General features: G+C 40.2%; 1 pseudogene; it reads right to left on the reverse strand.

Moving 5' to 3' along the window:
- Positions 1 to 8,859: 8,859 nt before the first annotated feature.
- Positions 8,860 to 18,757, reverse strand: LOC120883403 (annotated as a pseudogene).
- Between the last annotated feature and the right edge of the window lie 1,043 nt (positions 18,758 to 19,800).

Raw genomic sequence — 19,800 nt, forward strand, 5'->3', positions numbered from 1 at the left:
TGTCTGCTTTCCTCCCAGCTGGAGCAGCTGTGGCAATCTTCCTGTCGCCTTGATACAGGGATCTGTGGCTTTCCCTCGAGGCTTTCCCACGAGGCTTTCCCACAGAGCTGTCTCACGTGACACCGAGGTCTGAGTCGATACTCGGCGTGCAAGTCCAGCTTGTGCAGGGAAATCAGGTTCCTCTGTAGTGGACCTAGACATTTGGGGGACAATGGGAATGGTGGCACGACACTTGGAGTTCCTCTGGACTTTCCTGTGGAGAGTGCATCCTCTTGAGATGCGACGGGAACGCCGGGAATCCTTTCCCAAAGAAGCAAGGATAGAAATCCTCATCTTGAGTTACGAGGCGGAAATAGGTCTCCTCTTGATCTGGGCAGGAACCAGAGTGTTCCTCTCAAGTGAAGAAGGGTATGTCGCGGAACTTCTTGAGTTGCAGCAAGGGTGTGAAGGACCCTTTCCAAGTTCAAGAAGGATGGTGTGATTTGCCACGCGACGCCTCACCGGAAATGCCCTAATCTCGCCTTGAGGGGAGAACCTCCTGGATTTTCTCGAGTTGCGGCGGGTCCAACTCGAGGTACGACGGGGACCTCAGGGACCCGCTCTTGTGGCCTCAGGAAAGGCGAGTCTCCATGTGAGTTTCTCGGGGCCTCTCGAGATCCTCTCCAGTTGGTGCCGGAGTCTAAAACCTCGTGTGGAGTCGAGGCCGGACCCTGAGGATGTCTCTCCAGTGCTGATATGGATCTTGGGATACTTCTGGAGTCTCCACAGGGGAGTCAGTCCTCGTCTCGAGTGTTGATATACACGACTGCTTTCCTCCCGAGCTGGACCAGCCGTGGCAGGCTTCCCGTCACCTTGATACAGGGATCTGTGTATTTCCCTCGAGGCAGTCCCACGAGGCTTTCCCACAGGGCTGTCACACGTGCCACTGTGGTGTGATTCGATCCTAGGCGTGCAAGTCGAGGCAGTGCTGGGAAATCAGGTTCTTCTGGAGTGGACTGAGACATTTGGGGGATTTGTGAATGGTGGCACGGCCCCTGGAGTTCCTCTCGACTTTCCTGTGGAGAGTGCCTCCTCTTCAGATGCGACGGGAACGCCGGGAATCCTTTCCCGACAAAGCAGGGAAAGGAACCGACATCTCGAGCTACTTGGCAGAAACGGGGCCACTCCTGATGTGGGCGGGCCCCTCGGTGTTCCTCTCGAGTGGAAACGGGTATGTGGGGAAATTCTTGAGTTTCAGCAAGGGTGTGAAGGACCCTTTTGAAGTTCAAGAGGGAAGGTGTGATTTGCCTCGAGATGCTTCAGTGGAAAAGGGCCTCATCTCGCCTCTAGGGGAAAACATCCTGGATTTTCTCGAGTTGCAGCAGGACCCACTCGAGTTACGATGGGTACCTCAGGGACATGCTCTTGTGGCCTCAGGAAAGGCCAGTCTCCATGTGAGTTGCGAGGGGCCTCTCGGGATTCCTCTCCAGTCTGTGCCGGGCCCTAAGAACTCGTGTGCAGTCGAGGCTGGACCCTGAGGATTGCTCTCCATTGCTGACATGGATCTTGGGGTACTTCTGGAGGCTCCACAGGGGAGTCAGTCCTCGTCTCGAGTGGGAACATGCACGTCCGCTTTCCTCCCGAGCTGCAGCAATAACGGCAGTCTTCCCATCGCGTTGATACAGGGATCTGTGGCTTTCCCTCTAGGCTTTCCCACAGGGCTGTTACACGTGTCCGCATTGTGGGAGTCGATTCTCGGCCTGACAGTCGAGGCAGTGCAGGGAATTTATGTTCCTCTGGAGTGGACTGTAACCTTTTTCGTCTTTTGGAATGGTGGCATTACCCCTGGAGTTTCTCTCGACTTTGCTGTAGAGAGTGCCTCCTCTTGAGAGGCAACAGGAATGCAAGGAATCCTTTCCCGATGAAGCAGGGTATGGTCCCTCATCTCGAGCTCCAAGGCGGAATCGGGGCTCCTCTTGATTTTAGCGGGACACTTGGTGTTCCTCTCAGGCAGAGATGGGTATGTCAGGGAGCTTCTTGAGTTGCAGCAAGGGTGTGAAGGACCCTTTGAAATTTCCAAAGGGAAGCTGTGAATTAACTCGAGATGCCTCAGTGGAAAGGGGCCCCATCTCGTCTGGAGGGCAGAACCTCCTGGATTTTCTCGAGTTGCAAGCAGGTTCCTCTCGAGTTATGATGCAGACCTCAGGGATCCGCTCTTGTTGCCTCAGGAAAGTCCAGTCTCCATTCGAGTTGGGAAGGGCCTCTTGGGATTCCTCTCCAGTAAGTGCTGGTTCCTTACCTCGACTGGATTTGCAGCGGGAACCTTAGTTTTACTCTCCAGTGCTGACATGGATGTTTGGCTTCCTCTGTATTCTCCACAGGGGAGCCAGTCCTTGTCTCGAGTGGAGACATGCACGTCCGCTTTCCTCCCGACCTGTATCACCAGTGTCAGGCTTCCCGTCGAGTTGAAACTGTGATCTGTGCCTTTCCCTCAAGGGTTTCCATAGGGCTGTCACATGTGCCACCGTGCTGTGATTCGATACTCGGCATGACAGTCGAGGCAGTGCAGGGAAATCAGGTTCCTCTTGTTCCAAAGTCCAACTCTCACATCCATACATGACCACAGGAAAAACCATAACCTTGACTAAACAGACCTTATTCGGCAAAGTAATGTCTCTGCTTTTGAATATAGTATCTAGGTTGGTCATAAGTTTTCTTCCAAGGAGTAAGCGTCTTTTAATTTCATGGCTGCAGTTGGCATCTGCAGTGATTTTGGAGCCCAAAATAATAAAGTCTGGCAGTGTTTCCACTGTTTCCCCATCTATTTCCCTGAAGTGATAGGACGGGATGCCATGATCTTCGTTTTTGGAATGTTTAGCTTTAGCCAACTATTTTGCTCTCCTCTTTCACTTTCATCAAGAGCCTTTTTAGCTCCTCTTCACTTTCTGCCATAAGGGTTGTATTATCTGCCTATCTGAGGTTATTGATATTTCTCCCGTCAATCTTGATTTCAGCTTGTGTTTCTTCCAGTCCAGCATTTCTCATGATGTATTATGCATATAAGTTAAATAAGCAGGGTGACAATATACAGCCTTGATGTACTCCTTTTCCTATTTGGAACCAGTCTGTTGCTCCATGTCCAGTTTTAAATGTTGCTTCCTGACCTGCATACAGATTTGTCAAGAGGCAGGTTAGGTGGTATGGTATTCCCATCTCTTTCAGAATTTTCCACAGTTTATTGAGATCCACACAGTCAAAGCTTTTGGCATAGTCAATAAAGCAGAAATAGATGTTTCTCTGGAACTCTATTGCTTTTTCCATGATCCAGCAGATGTTGGCAATTTGATCTGTGGTTCCTCTGCCTTTTCTAAAACCAGCTTGTATATCAGGGAGTTCACAGTTCACGTACTGCTGAAGCCTGGCTTTGAAAATTTGAGCATTACTTTACTAGTATGTGAGATGAGTGAAATTGTGCAGTAGCTTGAGCATTCTTTGGCATTGCCTTTCTTTGGAATTGTAATGAAAACTGACCTTTTCCAGGCCTGTGGCCACTGCTGACTTTTCCAAATTTTCTGGCATATTGAGTGCAGCACTTTCACAGCATCATCTTTCAGGATTTGAAATAGCTCAACTGGAATTCCATCACCTCCACTAGCTTTGTTCATAGTGATGCTTTCTAAGGCCCACTTGACTTCACTTTCCAAGATGTCAGGCTCTAGATTACTGATCACATCATCATGATTATCTGGGTTGTGAAGATCTTTTTGGTACAGTTCTTCCATGTATACTTGCCACCTCTTTTTAATATCTTCTGCTTCTGTTAAGTCTATGCCATTTCTCTCCTTTATCAATCCCATCTTTGAATGAAATATTCCCTTGGTATCTCTAATTTTCTTGAAGAGATCTCTAGTCTTTCCCATTCTGCTGTTTCCCTCTATTTCTTTGCATTGGTCACTGAAGAAATCTTTCTTACCTCTTCTTGCTATTCTCTGGAACTCTGCATTCAGATGCTTATATCTTTCCTTTTCTCCTTTGCTTTTCACTTCTCCTCTTTTCACAGCTATTTGTAAGGCCTCCCCAGACAGCCATTTTGCTTTTTTGCATTTCTTTTCCATGGGAATAGTCTTGATCCCTGTCTCCTGTACAATGTCACGAACCTCATTCCATAGTTCATCAGGCACTCTATCTATCAGATCTAGGCCCTTAAATATATTTCTCGCTTTCACTGTATAATCATAAGGGATTTTATTTAGGTCATACCTGAATGCTCTTGCGGTTTTCCCTTCTTTCGTCAGTTTGATTCTGAATTTTATAATAAGAAGTTCATGATCTGAGCCACAGTCAGCTCCTGGTCTTGTTTTTGTTGACCGTATAGAGTTCCTCCATCTTTGGCTGCAAAGAATATAGTCAATCTGATTTCGGTGTTGACCATCTGGTGATGTCCATGTGTAGAGTCTTCTCTTGTGTTGTTGGAAGAGGGTGTTTGCTATGATCAGTGCCTTTTCTTGGCAAAACTCTATGAGTCTTTGCCCTGCTTCATTCCACATTCCAAGGCCAAATTTGCCTGTTACTCCCAGAGTCTCTTGACTTCCTACTTGTGCATTCCAGTCCCCTAGAATGAAAGCACATCTTTTGGGGAGTGTTAGTTCTAAAAGGTCTTGTAGGTCTTCATAGAACCGTTCAACTTCACTTCTTCAGCATTACTGGTTGGGGCATAGACTTGGATAACTGTGATATTGAATGGTTTGCCTTGGACACGAACAGAGATCATTCTGTCATTTTTGAGATTGCATCCAAGTACTGCATTTTGGACTCTTTTGTTGACCATGATGGCTACTACATTTCTTCTGAGGGATTCCTGCCCGCAGTAGTAGATATAACGGTCATCTGAGTTAAATTCACCCATTCCAGTCCATTTTAGTTCGCTGATTCCTAGAATGTTGACGTTCCCTCTTGCCGTCTCTTGTTTGACCACTTCCAATTTGCCTTGATTCAGGGACCTGACATTCCAGGTTCCTATGTAATATTGCTCTTTACAGCATTGCACCTTGCTTCTATCACCAGTCACATCCACTGGGTATTGTTTTTGCTTTGGCTCCACCCCTTCATTCTTTCTGGAGTTATTTCTCCACTGATCTCCAGTAGCATATTGGGCACCTAATGACCTGGGGAGTTCCTCTTATAGTATAATATCATTTTGCCTTTTCATACTGTTCATGGGGTTCTCAAGGCAAGAATACTGAAGTGGCTTGCCATTCCCTTCTCCAGTGGACCACATTCTGTCAGACCTCTCCACCATGACCCACCCATGTTGGGTTGCCCCATTGGCATTGCTTGGTTTCATTGAGTTAGACAAGGCTGTGGTCCTAGTATGATTAGATTGACTAGTGCATAGGCACAGGAGGGCCTAGAGGTGCTTTCCCACGTTGAACGTCAGGAACAGTGGTGGTAAGGAGATACCCCTCGTCTATGGTAAGGAACAGTGGCTGTGCTTTCCTGGAGCAGCCATGAAGAGATACCCCAGGCCAAAGGTTAGAGAAACCCAGGTAAGATGGTAGGTGTTGCAAAAGGGCATCAGAGGGCAGACACACTGAAACCATATTCATTAGTACAGAAAGTATAGTGCCGGCGTCTAGCCCTGCTGGATCCAGGGTAATTCGAAGCAGGACAGCATGGCGAGGAAAAACTTATTTATTTAGAAATATAAAAGAAATTAGGAAGAAATAGTATAGTAGGAAAATTTAGTGGAGAAAAAGGCTGAATAAGTTGGTTCACGTGGAAAACCAATAAAGTTCCAAGACAAGGAACTTGCACCATCTACGTTAGGCCACCTGCATCCTCTTGAATAGCGGGGGGTGCCCCGCCTTGGGCTCCCTCTAGCGTGGATCTTAAAAGCCATGGCAAGTAAGTAGGCATGGCGAGCCTCCATGCCCCAGATGGGAATTCAGCCAGAAAATAGAGTAAAGACATGGAGGAAACCAGTCCAGTGACTGGCCCATCCTCTCTTGCTGTAAAGGCTTTTTATACCTTTTTTTGTACATAGTGATCAATGGATAATATAAAATTATGCAGCGTCAGCAGCCCTGACTCTTATCAAGACCAGGCTTTCTGCATACCTAGTTGTATACATAAGTCTTAGGTGATTTACATCATCTTCTGGCCAGAGGGCCAATTAACATTTTATGGCCCTTTTCTGATAAGGGTATGTCAACCACAAGACTTATTTGTATTTTTATTCCCAAAGTCTGGTGCCACTCTCAGAAAGCACAAAATAAATTTACATTCTTACATAGCAAGGATACAACAATTTATAACAAGTAAAAGGAGTACAGTGATTTATAAAGAGAAAAGCAATTAACTCAAAAGTCTAGTGTTGCTAACATCAAAACTACTATATTCCTTTTTTTTAACTACTATATTTCCATTTCTGCATCCTGATTACATTGATTGATATCCTCCGGGGTGCCTAAAAAATAAAGAATATGGAGGCCTGGCAGCAGTCATCGAGTCAACAGTGAAAACAGTCACCAGCATAATTTTTAGCTCTTTAGAAAAGGTTCTGTATCTTCAAGATGCTTTAAGCTTTATGCTTCTCACAGCTGGGGGGCTGTAAGCAATTCACAAGTTGTAAAAAGTCCGGGGGAACCTGTCAGGCAAGTTAGAGAGCCATCAAAGTGGTTTGAGCTGAAACATTCCTTTCATATGCAGGAGACTGTTAACTGGAGCCCTAAGTTAATTCCTTTTAGAAGCAGAAGAGTGTAAAGCACAGTACAATAAAATCAAGCCAACTCTGATTTTGGGGGGTAGATGTTCAGGAAAACTCAGGGGGAACCCCTGAAGCCAGATCATGCCTTTGTGTTTTGTTGGGCTTCCTTCCTCATGACTTTTGCCATGGGCGGGATTCATCACGCTGGCTCGCAGCATCTCCCCCTTTCTTTTTATTTTTTAAAACTGCCAGGTGTAATTCAGTTGTGAGATTCTGAATGGTCTGCCAAAGAATCCTGACAATACAAGGAAGAATGATTATGAGGATCAAGATTAGAACACCCATAGCAACATAGCTAAGAATAGTAGACAGAATAGTCTTTCCAGAAATGAAGTTAGAGAAGGTGTGGAAAAAGTCATTAGCTGCTCCTGCTGCAGTAAAATCTAATCAGGAGTGTTTCATAGTCTCTATCTGACCATGAAGTTTTCCCAAATCCAAACCAGTGTTGGAGCCATTCTATACCCTCGAAACATGATTCCCAATTCCCTCCTAGCCACAATCTGTCTCATTTACCCTCAGGGGTGTCACACAAATCTACCGCAGTAGGCACAAGAAGACAATGTTAACTCTACTTTCAAAACCTACAATTCAGTCTCAACATGCATCATCGCCTCCTCTAGGGCATCTGCCCCCACTTCTCACTTCCTTTCTACAACTTCCTGTGTTGCCAACACCAAAGAAACATTCCTGGACATAGTATCAACATCCTGGGCAGTATGCACTTGTTGAGTCGATGATGTTGCTGCCAAAGTAACAATAACAATAATAACAGTTGTTGTTACCCAGCAAGACCATAATTATCATACCAATAAGTGGTTACAGTTACAGGCACCATAAGATAGGGTTTTAGAACCACAAAAGAACAAACATTATATTGCGGAGTTAAACAAGATGAAAGCATACATTGTTCACAAGTCACTACATTAGGTCCATTTGTACATTAAGTTTTCTGGAATCATTGGTGAAAAGAAAAACATAAGGAGACAGTAAACAAGCCAAAATAGAGTAAATAGAGTCATTTTCTGGTTGGAGTTTGGACTGCAGCAGCTGTCAGTCCTGCTGGGATCGCCATGTTTGTCTTGCCTCTCCTGCCGGTGGGCATGGCGGCCCTCACCCTGCCCTCTGCTGAACCGGTGTTGGGTCTAGCAGCGGTCACACAAGACAAAAATTGCACAAATAGTATACAGTTTCATTATATCTCCTCTCTCTATCAACCCTCTATCCCATAGTTTAGCAGATGGACGCTGGCGCTGCTACCAGCTGCGAGCACGGCGCACTGGGTCCCGTCAGTCAGTCAGGCTGGCCCCGCACCATGGCTCTCGGCGTGTGGCTGTTTCCTGCAGCGGCAAAGGAGTTCCCTTTTTCTTTTGTGGTGAATCAGGTGTCTAGTGGACTGTGACATGGCGAATCTGCATTCTGTGGAAAAAATACAAGCACATCCTCGACCGTCAGTTAATGGGTCGGGACCTTTCCATTGTCTGGAGAGGAGGTCCTTCTACTTTACCAACGGCTTTACATTTTGTCGTTCTGGATGAATCAATATTTAATTTATTACAAAGAGAGCATGTTGTAAAATCTGATGGGGGAAAACTATACTTAAATTCTCCATTCTTAATTTTTGAATTAACAAAGCTTGTGAGGGTAAATGATGTAGAATTTGATCACAATAATTTCCTATAGCAATCTGCCAATCATCATCAAACATTTGAAAAGCATCAAGTTGTTCTCTGTTATATGGAATTACAATTTTTGATGGCTCTTTACCAAACAATTTAATAAATCAATACAGTTGAATTAATCTTTATAATTAACATATTACTTAATATATATTGCAGCAATACAACATGCACATAAATAATACCAACCAACATAAACCAATGCACTGTAATAATGTATGTCACACACACACACAATATAATTATACAGTATATAAAACATATATCATTACAGCACAACATTCTTTACCAATTAATATCAGCCACATACACATTATATTACTGTAATACATATATATATATAATTATACAGTATATGTCTAATATGCATATATAGTATACATATTAATTTATATACCAATTAAGTATAGATTTATAAACAAAATTAGGTATACTTTCTTTTTTTTTTTTTTTTGCACTGTGTAGTTCCTTTATTTTCTGCATATTAGTGCTTTACCAACACTACAACCATAAAGAACACAATTCCAAGTACCATACTTTTTAGTTTGGGGAGATCACAGTCTACAGACACATTTACTTATATTAGACAAGATTAACCCATTCAAATTATTGCAGTTTTTAAATGCACATAAAATACTGAAATTGATGAAATTAAACAAAATCTTAAGGATCTTAATTTTTTAATTCTTAGATTGTAATTTTTTTCTGCAGGCTTAATTACCAGTCCCCATGATCACCAATGGTTTTGGCCCAATTTAACTACACCAATTTATCAACCTTTTATATCCTTGAAGATAACATAAGTGAAAATTAAAATTTCCTATCAAAAGGTTTAGGGTTTTCCAAATTTTACATATTTGTTCTCCCTCCTCTCCCCACCTTAAGATATTTCAAATAAATGAAAAATAACTACATCTCACCTGCAACAGTTTTTAGCAATTATTTGATGTATAAAATTTTAAGTATGCCCCCAGTTATTTTAAGACACAAAAAATGGCTGCCTACCAATCTGTCTTGTCACAAGTTAGAAATACTACATTTAAGAATTAACATGAGGATTTTAAGTTTCTTCCAGTTTAGGCATCTATACCTTTGTGCTTGTCACTTCAGGATGTTACTGTAACATTGATATTTATATAACTCATGTTTATGTACCTTATATGTAATCCTTTAAAACAATAGTAATTTAAAACACTAATAGGTATACCTTTATTATATTTTATTTATATCCATACCCAATTAGACAAACTGTAATTAGGCAAATATATTTATTTTATGTATTTATAACAATATATAAAGTATTGTTAATTGTACAGCCTATTGATAACTAAGAAATTGAGAAATCCCTTTTCTGAGCAACTCCTATTTGAGACAGCACATCCCTCCCCAAGAGGGTAAAGGGGAGCAAAGGAACTACGTAGAGTTTGGAAAGTTTCACAGGTATCTTCAAACTGCAAATTTAATATTTTTGAACTTTTAGCTACTGTGGGGGCTTGAGGACAAATGAAACAAAATTTGACCCCTGAAATCTGCCAGGGCAACTTGCCAATCATCACTATTTTGTAAAAGACTTGCAATTGATCCTCATTGAATGGAATGACTATATTTGTTACTTCTTTTCCAAGAAGTTCCACACTTCTTTTTCTTCCTTTTAAAATTAATTGTGTCACCATGTTGGGATAAGATAAAACTATTTTTCTTGGGGTCACTGGCAGATGGAACCAATGGGCCTTCTTGTCACAAGCATCCTGTTTTGTGGCAAGAATAAATTAATCTCATATTTTGGTCATATTAATCTTAATTAACTGATCATTTAAAGCCTCATCCACTTTAACAAAATCCAACTCTGTCTCACTAGTCAACTTTCTCTTAGAACTGGGATTAGGATTGTTTTTTAAGCAATCAAACAAAAGGCTTTAAATCTGCAGTAGTCAGTTTTAAATGTGGGCATATCAAATTAATATCCGCTAATAATTTCTGGAAATCATTTAAAGTTAGTAAACAATCTCTCTGCAGCTTTAAAGGGGCATTATCAGTTTTTAAACTTTTGGCAGAGTGAAATATGAGAAGCAAGTAAAGAGCTGTTATATAATATCTTTATAAGCCTTTTCAATTATCCTTCTATAACCCAAATCTGGTCTATAGCTCTTTAGGTGACAAGTAACCATCTAATCTTTGCTTGAATACCTCCAGCAACGGGGAACTCACTACTCGCCAAGGTTTTAAACTCTCTCTCACCTTTTCCTCTACAGCATTCCCATCCTGCATGCCACTTTCTCTAATCCCACCAACTCATTTTCAGTAGTATGTGTTTGGCAGGAGCTGGGCCAGTCTTTCCCAGCAATGCAAGAAACATCTGCTCTAGTGTCTTAACAGCCCTGACATTTTATTTCTTTGAATTAAAAAATCTTTTAAAGGCCTAGAAGCTGTAATTTTCTGCACCCAAAAAGCTAGATCACTAGATTTAAATCCTCTAGGGACCCTAGCTTGAGAAATCAAGGTTTTTCCTGTCTGATAATAAGGTAAAAGCAAAAGTTTTGTTATTCCTTAACCTTTATTAATTTGCACAGTTTTAGCAGGTGGCAAGATAAAAACCTTAATTTCATCAGTATAATCAGAATCTACTACACCAGACACCACCGAAATTCTTTGAAAAGAAAGCAAGCTACGCCCTAGCACAAGTCTTACAATGTCCTCAGGCAGGGGGCCAGCCACTCCCCCTGGCACATCAGGGGTTAATATTGTTGCCATGGTGGAGCCGAGGTCTAGTCCTGAGCTACCTGGGGTTAACTGGTGCGGCTTGTCGTCTCTGTTTAGCAGGACATTGCCAGCAAAAATGTTCCATTTGGCCTCAAGAGAAACATTTTTTTTTTTTGTAAAATCTTTATTATGATGATTATTTTTCTTTCTTTTTCTCTTCGTTTTCTCTTTCTCTCTCTCTCTTTTTTTTGTTTGGGTGCTCTATTTTTTTTTTGTTTGGATGAGGCCCTCTTGAGGGGATTTTTTGTAAGGAGCAGGCTCTGTTTTAAAAGTTCATTTTTTTTTTTTAAATTCTGCCTATCTTTTTCAACCTTAAGCAATGTTCTGGGAGGTTTTGGGGGCAAAGTGGGGAATTCTTAAACCCTGGGAAGGTGCAAGCGGAGGTGGCGGTCGGTCGTCTTAAATCAGAAAATGTTGGATAAATTTTTAACGGTTTGTGTAGAGGGGGAGGGAGCTCGACAGGGCGCCCAGCCACAGTGTCCTGTAAGCACTCTCCTACCTTGGGAGGAAGTCTCACTCCTTTTCTTTGTCAATGGCCGAAAATATGATCTGTGTAGAAGGTGGAGACCCACTACCATCCACCACTATAGCCTCTCCCATAGGCTATCTAACAGCCTCATGACACGGGTCCAGAAAATTTTTAATCACATTCCACAGAGCAAAAGCATCTACAGAAACATTTTTTGGCTCATGTAAAGTATAAGAAGTTTTTAGCTGCTTTTCCACCTTCACTCAAGTATCCAAATTAACAGTGTCTTTTTCTGGAAATCAACGACATTGCTCTTATACAAATTTTAAAAGAAATTGAACACTAGCCTTTTAATCTTTATCTTTTGTTTAACAGTTGCAAAATTACTTCTATAAAGAGCTGTCGTTCTTTTGATTCATTGTTACCCATGTCAGAAAATTAAGTCTTATAGAAAAGTCTGCCTTGTCAAGGTTTAACCTTAGCCAAGGGGGGTTTTCTTTTCAACCCGTAAAAGTCTACCTAGTCAAGGATTTTACCCTTGCCAAGGGGGGTTACTTTCAACCTGTCTACCCTTCACTGGGGAGGGGGGGCGTTTCTTTCAACTTGTTGGTTTCTTTCAACCATTCAGCTGGGTTTCTTTCAACCGTTCAACTGGGTTTCTTTCAACCCAAAACTTCCCACCCCTCTTTCCCTACATATCTTATGCAGGGGGGTCTGCGACACTCTGAGTGGGGCCCTATCCATGCCGAAAACTGCACAATGGGGAAGACCTACCTTTGAATAGCCTGTTCCAAACACACTTGCCGGGGTCCAGCCCCGGTGGATCTAGGGTAATTTGAAGCAGGGACAGCATGGCAAGGAAAAACTTATTTATTTAGAAATATAAAAGAAATTAGGAAGAAACAGTATAGTAGGAAAATTTAGTGGAGAAAAGAGGCTGAATAACTTGGTTTACATGGAAAACCAATAAAGTTCCAACATAAGGAACTTGCACCATCTACGTTAGGCCACCTGCGTCCTCTTGAATAGCGGGGGGTGCCCCGCCTTGGGCTCCTTCTAGCGTGGATCTTAAAAGCTGGGGCAAGTAAGTAGCCATGGAGAGCCTCCATGCCCCAGATGGGAATTCAGCCAGAAAATAGAGTAAAGACATGGAGGAAACCAGTCCAGTGACTGGCCCATCCTCTATTGTTGTAAAAGCTTTTTATACTTTTTTTTGTACATAGTGATCAATGGATAATATAAAATTATGCAGCGTCAGCAGCCCTGACTCTTATTGAGACCAGGCTTTCTTTCTGCATACCTAGTTGTATACATAAGTCTTAGGTGATTTACATCATCTTCTGGCCAGAGGGCCAATTAACATTTTATGGCCCTTTTCTGATAAGGGTTTGTCAACCACAAGACTTATTTGTATTTTTATTCCCAAAGTCTGGTGCCACTCTCAGAAAGCACAAAATAAATTTACATTCTTACATAGCAAGGATACAACAATTTATAACAAGTAAAAGGAGTACAGTGATTTATAAAGAGAAAAGCAATTAACTCAAAAGTCTAGTGTTGCTAACATCAAAACTACTATATTCCTTTTTTTTTAACTACTATATTCCCATTTCTGCATCCTGATTACATTGATTGATATCTTCCCGGATGCCTAAAAGATAAAGAATATGAAGGCCTGGCAGCAGTCATCGAGTCAACAGTGAAAACAGTCACCAGCATAATTTTTAGCTCTTTAGAAAAGGTTCTGTATCTTTAAGATGCTTTAAGCTTTGTGCCTCTTGCAGTTGGGAGGCTGTAAACAATTCACAAGTTGTAAAAAGTCCGGGGGAACCTGTCAGGCAAATTAGAGAACCATCAAAGGGGTTTGAGCTGAAACATTCCCTTCACATGCAGGAGACTGTTAATTGGAGCCCTAAATTAATTCCTTTTAGAGGCAGAATAGTGGAAAGCACCAAACATTAAAATCAGGCCAACTCTGGTTTTGGGGGGTAGAATTTCAGGAAAACTCAGAGGGAACCCCTGAAGCGAGATCATGCCTTTGTGTTTTGTCGGACTTCCTTCCTCATGACCTTTGCCATGGGCGGGATTTCTCATGCTGGCTACCAGCAGTATACTACATCCCACAGAATTAAAAAAAAAAAAAAGTTCAAACATCTGTCTGTGTAAACACATGAGAAGTATCTAGTAATTGAAATACTACATAAGTGAAAGTATGAATCAATATAATGTGACAAAATTAGAACACTCAGGAAAGTTTTCAACAAAGAGGACATGCCATATATAAATTCTTGATACATATGAAAATGCTGTATTTGAAAGGTGTAACGTTTCTAAAATCTGGGCTTCATAACCAATGCTTATTATTAAATTACATATTTAGTGAGATAACTTCTTTTATCTTGTATGATGCAACATAATTTTACAGAGACAAAAACCACAATGTGTGTGTTTTTCTGTGTGTGAAATATGAACATTTAGCATCATCTTTTTAGGTTTTTTTTCCCCCCCTTGGGCTTGTTTCACATCCTTGTTTCTTAGGCTGTAAACCAGAGGGTTTAACGTTGGAATCACTAGAGTATAAAACAACGAAGTCATTTTGTCTTGATCTAGAGAGTAGGATGAACTTGGCCTGAAATACATAAGGAGAATAGTTCCCTGGAAAATTGCCACTGCAGTTAGGTGGGAAGTGCAGGTAAAGAATTCTTTGAACCTCCCTTCTACAGAGTGGATCTTCAAGACTGAAAGGATGATATAAAACTAAGAGACAGGAACTCCTGAAATGGTACTCGGTTCAATGAAGCCAAAAACCAAGAATAATGCCAACTCATTGACCTGTATATCAGAGCAGGAAAGGAGGAAAAGTGGAGGCAAATCACAGAAGAAATGGTTAATCTCATTTGACACACAGAAACATAAGTGGAATGCTAATGTTGTGTGTATCAGAGCACCTGTCATCCCCACCAGGTAAATCCCAGCCACGAGCAGGGAGCACACCCTATTGGACATGCTGACTGCATACAGCAAGGGGCTACTGATGCCTGTACCAGTCACAGGCCATCACTGCTAGCAGGAGATACTCAGAATCTGCAAAGATACAGAACACCAAGAATTGCAGAGCACAACCATAGAAAGAGACTGAGTTGTCCTTGGCAAATATGTCCACCAGCATCTTAGGGCTGATGGCTGTGGAATAGTAGAGGTCACAGAAGGAGAAGTGGCTGAGGAAAAAGTACATGGGTGTGTGCAGCTGGGGATCCATCCTAATCAGGGTTATCATTCCAAGATTTGCCAAAAGATTGATGAGATAAACAAGGAGAACCATCATAAATATGGTCACTTTGTTCTCGGTATTCTCAGTAATTCCCAAGAAAATGAATTCAGTCATGGAAGTTAACTGTCTCAGTCCGACCTTCTTTGTTCTTGTTTATACTCTTAGGGAATATATATATATATATATATATATATATATATATATATATATAACAAAGATACATGGATAGGTAATATTTCTGCACATCTTCAAAATATCATAAAGCAGAACACATTTCTTTCTATAAATGTGTTTCTGTATTCAGAAAAGCATCCAGTCATGTGCCCATTATTTAAGGAAGCAAAGCTATCTATTGGGGCTTCTCTGTTGGTTCAGACAATAAAGAATCTGCCTGCAACATGGGAGACCCAGGTTTGATCCAAAAGTCGGGAAGATCCCTTGGAGAAGGGAATGGCACTCACTCCAGTATTCTTGCCTAAAGAATTCCATGAACAAAGGAGGCTGGTGGGCTACAGTTCTTGGGGTCACAAAGAGTCCAGCATGACTGAGTGACTAACACTTCTTCAGCTATCTATTACCCAATTAAAAAAAATCAACTAGAATAGACTGTTGAGAAACTGAACCAAATCTATTATGTCATTTATGAGGCATGTTACTTCCTACAAGGTCATGTTAGAGTCTGACTTTTTTTCTTTATCTCAATTGATACATTTGAATTAATTTACTTCTCTTTTCCTCTTCAAAATAATATGAACAAGACTCTAATGTATTAGAGATGTTGAGCTGTAATACAACACTAATGAGTCTCTATACTTGAAAATATTTACATGGAAACAAAACGGGATTGCAGTTTTAATGTTTCTCACTGCATGATTGGTTTAAGAATATTTGTATTAATTCCCGAAATAATGGCCATGTCACTGACTAATAATAATGATCACTATTTTGTTACTGGTTTTATGTTGTGTTTAATAGTGAGACATCTAAGTATTATCAACCTTTATTCCTAAGTAATTTATTATTGATTTGTCACAATACTCATTACCCCTTTGCAGAGATAGTTGTCAAAAATCAAGTCGTTTTATGAGTGAAAGAAAAGATCTAAAAGGAATTGAAAACAATAAAACACATTTGCATCTGTTTGGATTTTAAATGGGCTCTAATATTATAAAATGGAAATGAGATCAGAGACAATAAATTCTTCTGACAGAGACATATATCCTCTCTTATGTATGTGTCTTTGTGTGTGTGTCGTGTCTTGTTTGATATTTTTAAATTGGAGTAAAATTGCTTTACACTGTTGTGTTGGTTTCTGCCATACAGCAAAGTGACTCAGCCATAATTATAAATATATTACCTCCCTCTTGACTTGTATATGTGTTTGATATATATGAGAATAAAATACATTTAATGAACTTCTTCCTTAAACCTAAATAGATATGACATCTTTTTTCACATTAGAATTAATTTGCAAGTTTTAATTTTTACTGTGGTAGTTGTCTTTTTTTTAAAACCAAATGAAACTAACCTTCAATTCATGTATACATTTATCCAATGATAAAAATAGTAAAAGATTTTTTGTGAGCCAACAAGAAAATAAAATCATTAAGAAGTTATACTGTGGTTATTAAGAAGTTCAGAAAGATGGTTCCCAATCAGAGAAATCAATATCGTTTCTGCAAATAAATGCAGAGTTAATTTAATTGTGTAAGTAGTCATAAATGTTTCACTTACAAATACATTTATTTTTTCTCAAAAAGTTATTTCCTCTCATATTCTTTAAGATAGGACCTGGAAACCTACCTGAAATGAGCAGGTCTTGCGTAGCTAAATGATAATAAGCAGATGGTCTTTTATTTTACCAAGTATATGGGGACTTAAATCTCTGAGTTACTGCCCTTAGGTTTGATGTTAGCAAACATTTCATTAATTATGTTTCTGCTTCTGTGTATTCCCCTGTGAATTCAGAAACAACTTTGCAAAGGCTGAGTTTTGAGGCTTCACTGTTGCTGCCAAATTGGTCTATGTTAGAAGAAAATAACAATTTGTTTGTATGGAGTGCTTCACAGTTACCCTGAAACTATCCCCTCCTAATCCAGTTAAAGAGGAAACTTAATGAAACTCAAAAAGATCCTCCATCCATCATTTTTAATCCCCTTGGATTGGTCATTGTGTCTTTGAAACAGTCTCCTTCACCACATTATTTAGGAATATTGCTACACTTTGACCATATTTTCTTTTTTATTGAAATACGAGGCATATTGATTTTTTTATGTAAGTATGCAGTTCTTGTTTTTACTGTTTTTTATTATACTTTCAAGATTGTTCAATTATCTCCAATATCTACATCCAGAATATTTTCATCATTTCAGTAAGTAACCCCACCTGCTAACCAACAGTTTTCCTTCCTTAGTCCATAGCAGCCACTAATTCTATGTGGTTTCCTATTATGGATGTCTCATACAAACAGAATTATGTGATACTTTTTTTAATATGTTTTGTTCATTTGTTTATTTTATTTTCCTATCAGCCATCTTTCCTTGAAGAACAATTTGCATTCATGTTGCTCCACTTATCAGTATTTTGTTTCTTCATTTTAGGACAGTAATATTTCATTTTAAAGATATAATGCACTTTGCAGATCCCCTCTTCAGTTAAATGATTATCAGGTTTTTTCCACTTTTCATCTATTATGAATAATGATGCTATAACAATAGTAACAATGCTACCTTTCAAGGTAGCTTTCATCACTACACATTGTTTGATTCTCATCCTACCACATTTCTTACAGGCATTTCATTGATGTTATGACTCCCTCACATTTCCTAAATAATGTACTTTTTTTCTTTCTGAATTACATTTTATTTATATAAGAATATTTATATTACATTTAAGACCTCAGGAATAAAATCAATGATTTTTTCTTCATTTCCTAAAATTTCTATCTAAATATTTATTTACTACTAAGTATAGTACTAATATTTCTGTTGATTAAAGTGGAGGCTGAGGAACAAAAATAAGAATGTAACTGTGTTCAGAATTTTCTACTGATAAAGTTCATATATGCAAAGATGACTCATTTAAACAATTTTACACAGATGATTTTTTTAAATAAACAGAGCTCATAATTTAAAAAAAAATGTTGTTTGCTACTATCCACATTCATTCTATGAGACAGAAGTCTCAATATTACATCCTCCTAAATTCTCCCTTCAAGATAGCAACGGAACTCTTTTAGTCAGTCAGTTCAGTCACTCAATCATGTCTGACTCTATGCTACCCCATGGACTGCAGCATGCCAAGCTTCCCTGTCCATCACTAACTTTGGGAGCTTGCTCAAACTCATCTCCATTGAGTCAGTGACTTTGGTGCCCAAGAAAATAAAGTCTGTCATTGTTTCCATTGATTTCCTATCTATTTGCCATGAAGTGATGGAACCTGATGATGTCATCTACTCAATGGACATGAGTTTGAGTAAGCTCTGGGAGTTGGTGATGGGCAGGGAAGCCTGGCATCCTGCAGTCCATGGGCTTGCAAAGAGTCAGACATGATTAAGCATTTGAACTGAACTGAACTGACTTGGTGATGCCATGCAACCATCTCATTCTCATCCTCTTCTCCTCTGGCTTTCAATCATTCCCAGCATCAAAGTCTTTTCCAATGACAATCATAGTCATTGGACACTCATTTTCCAGTGAGTCATAGTCCTGGTATCTTTGGAAGTAGCCCAATCATACCACATACAAAAATCTTAGAGCAAACTTTGAGTATGAGTCCCATGGACTGCAATGAGAACAAAGCAGTCATCCTAAAGAAAATCAGTCCTGAATATTCATTAGAAGGACTGATGCTGAAGCTGAAACTCCAAAACTTTTGCCACCTGATGCCAATAACTGACTTTTTAGAAAAGACCCTGATGCTGGCAAAGGTTGAATGCAGGATGAGAAGGGGATGACAGAGGATGAGATGGTTGGATGGCAGCCTAATGGACATGAGTAAGCTCTGGGAGATAATGAAGGACAGAGAGGCCTGGCATGCTGCAATCCATTGAGTCGCAATGGGTTGGACATGGCTAAGTGACTTAACAACAATAAATCCTCCATTATAAATATGTACTGCATCTTCTTTATCCATTCATCTGTTAACAGATATTTAGGTTACTTCTATGTCTTGGCTATTGTAAACAGCACTGCAGTGAACATTGGGGTACACATATCCTTTGAAACTACATTTTTCTAGGAATATAGTCCCTGGATAGGGATGGTTAGATCATATACTAGCTACATTTTTTTAAGTTTTTAAGGGACCTTCATACTCTTCTCCGTTGTGGCTGTACCAATTTACATTTCCACAACAGTGTGGGAGTTTTTTCTATTCTCCACATCCTCTCCTGATCTGCCTCATGAGAAATCTGTATACAGGTCAGGAAGCAACTGGACATGGAACAATAGACTGGTTCCAAATAGGAAAAGGAGTACATCAAGGTTGTATACTGTTACCCTGCTTATTTAACTTATATGCAGAATACATCATGAGAAACTCTGGGCTGGAAAAAGCACAGGCTGGAATAAAGATTGCTGGGAGAAATATCAATAACCTGAAATATGCAGATGATACCACCCTTATGGCAGAAAGTAAAGAGGAACTAAAAAGCCTCCTGATGAAAGTGAAAGTGGAGAGTGAAAAAGTTGGCTTAAAGCTCAACATTCAGAAAACAAAGATCTTGGCATCTGGTCCCATCACTTCATGGGAAATAGGTGGGGAAAGTGAGGAAACAGTGTCAGACTTTATTTTGGGGGGGCTTCAAAATCACTGCAGATGATGATGGTAGCCATGAAATTAAAATCTGCTTACTCCTTGGAAGAAAAGTTATGACCAA

This window comes from Oryx dammah, unplaced genomic scaffold (genome assembly GCF_014754425.2).
Source record: "Oryx dammah isolate SB20612 unplaced genomic scaffold, SCBI_Odam_1.1 HiC_scaffold_24, whole genome shotgun sequence".
In the NCBI taxonomy this organism is placed as follows: domain Eukaryota; kingdom Metazoa; phylum Chordata; class Mammalia; order Artiodactyla; family Bovidae; genus Oryx; species Oryx dammah.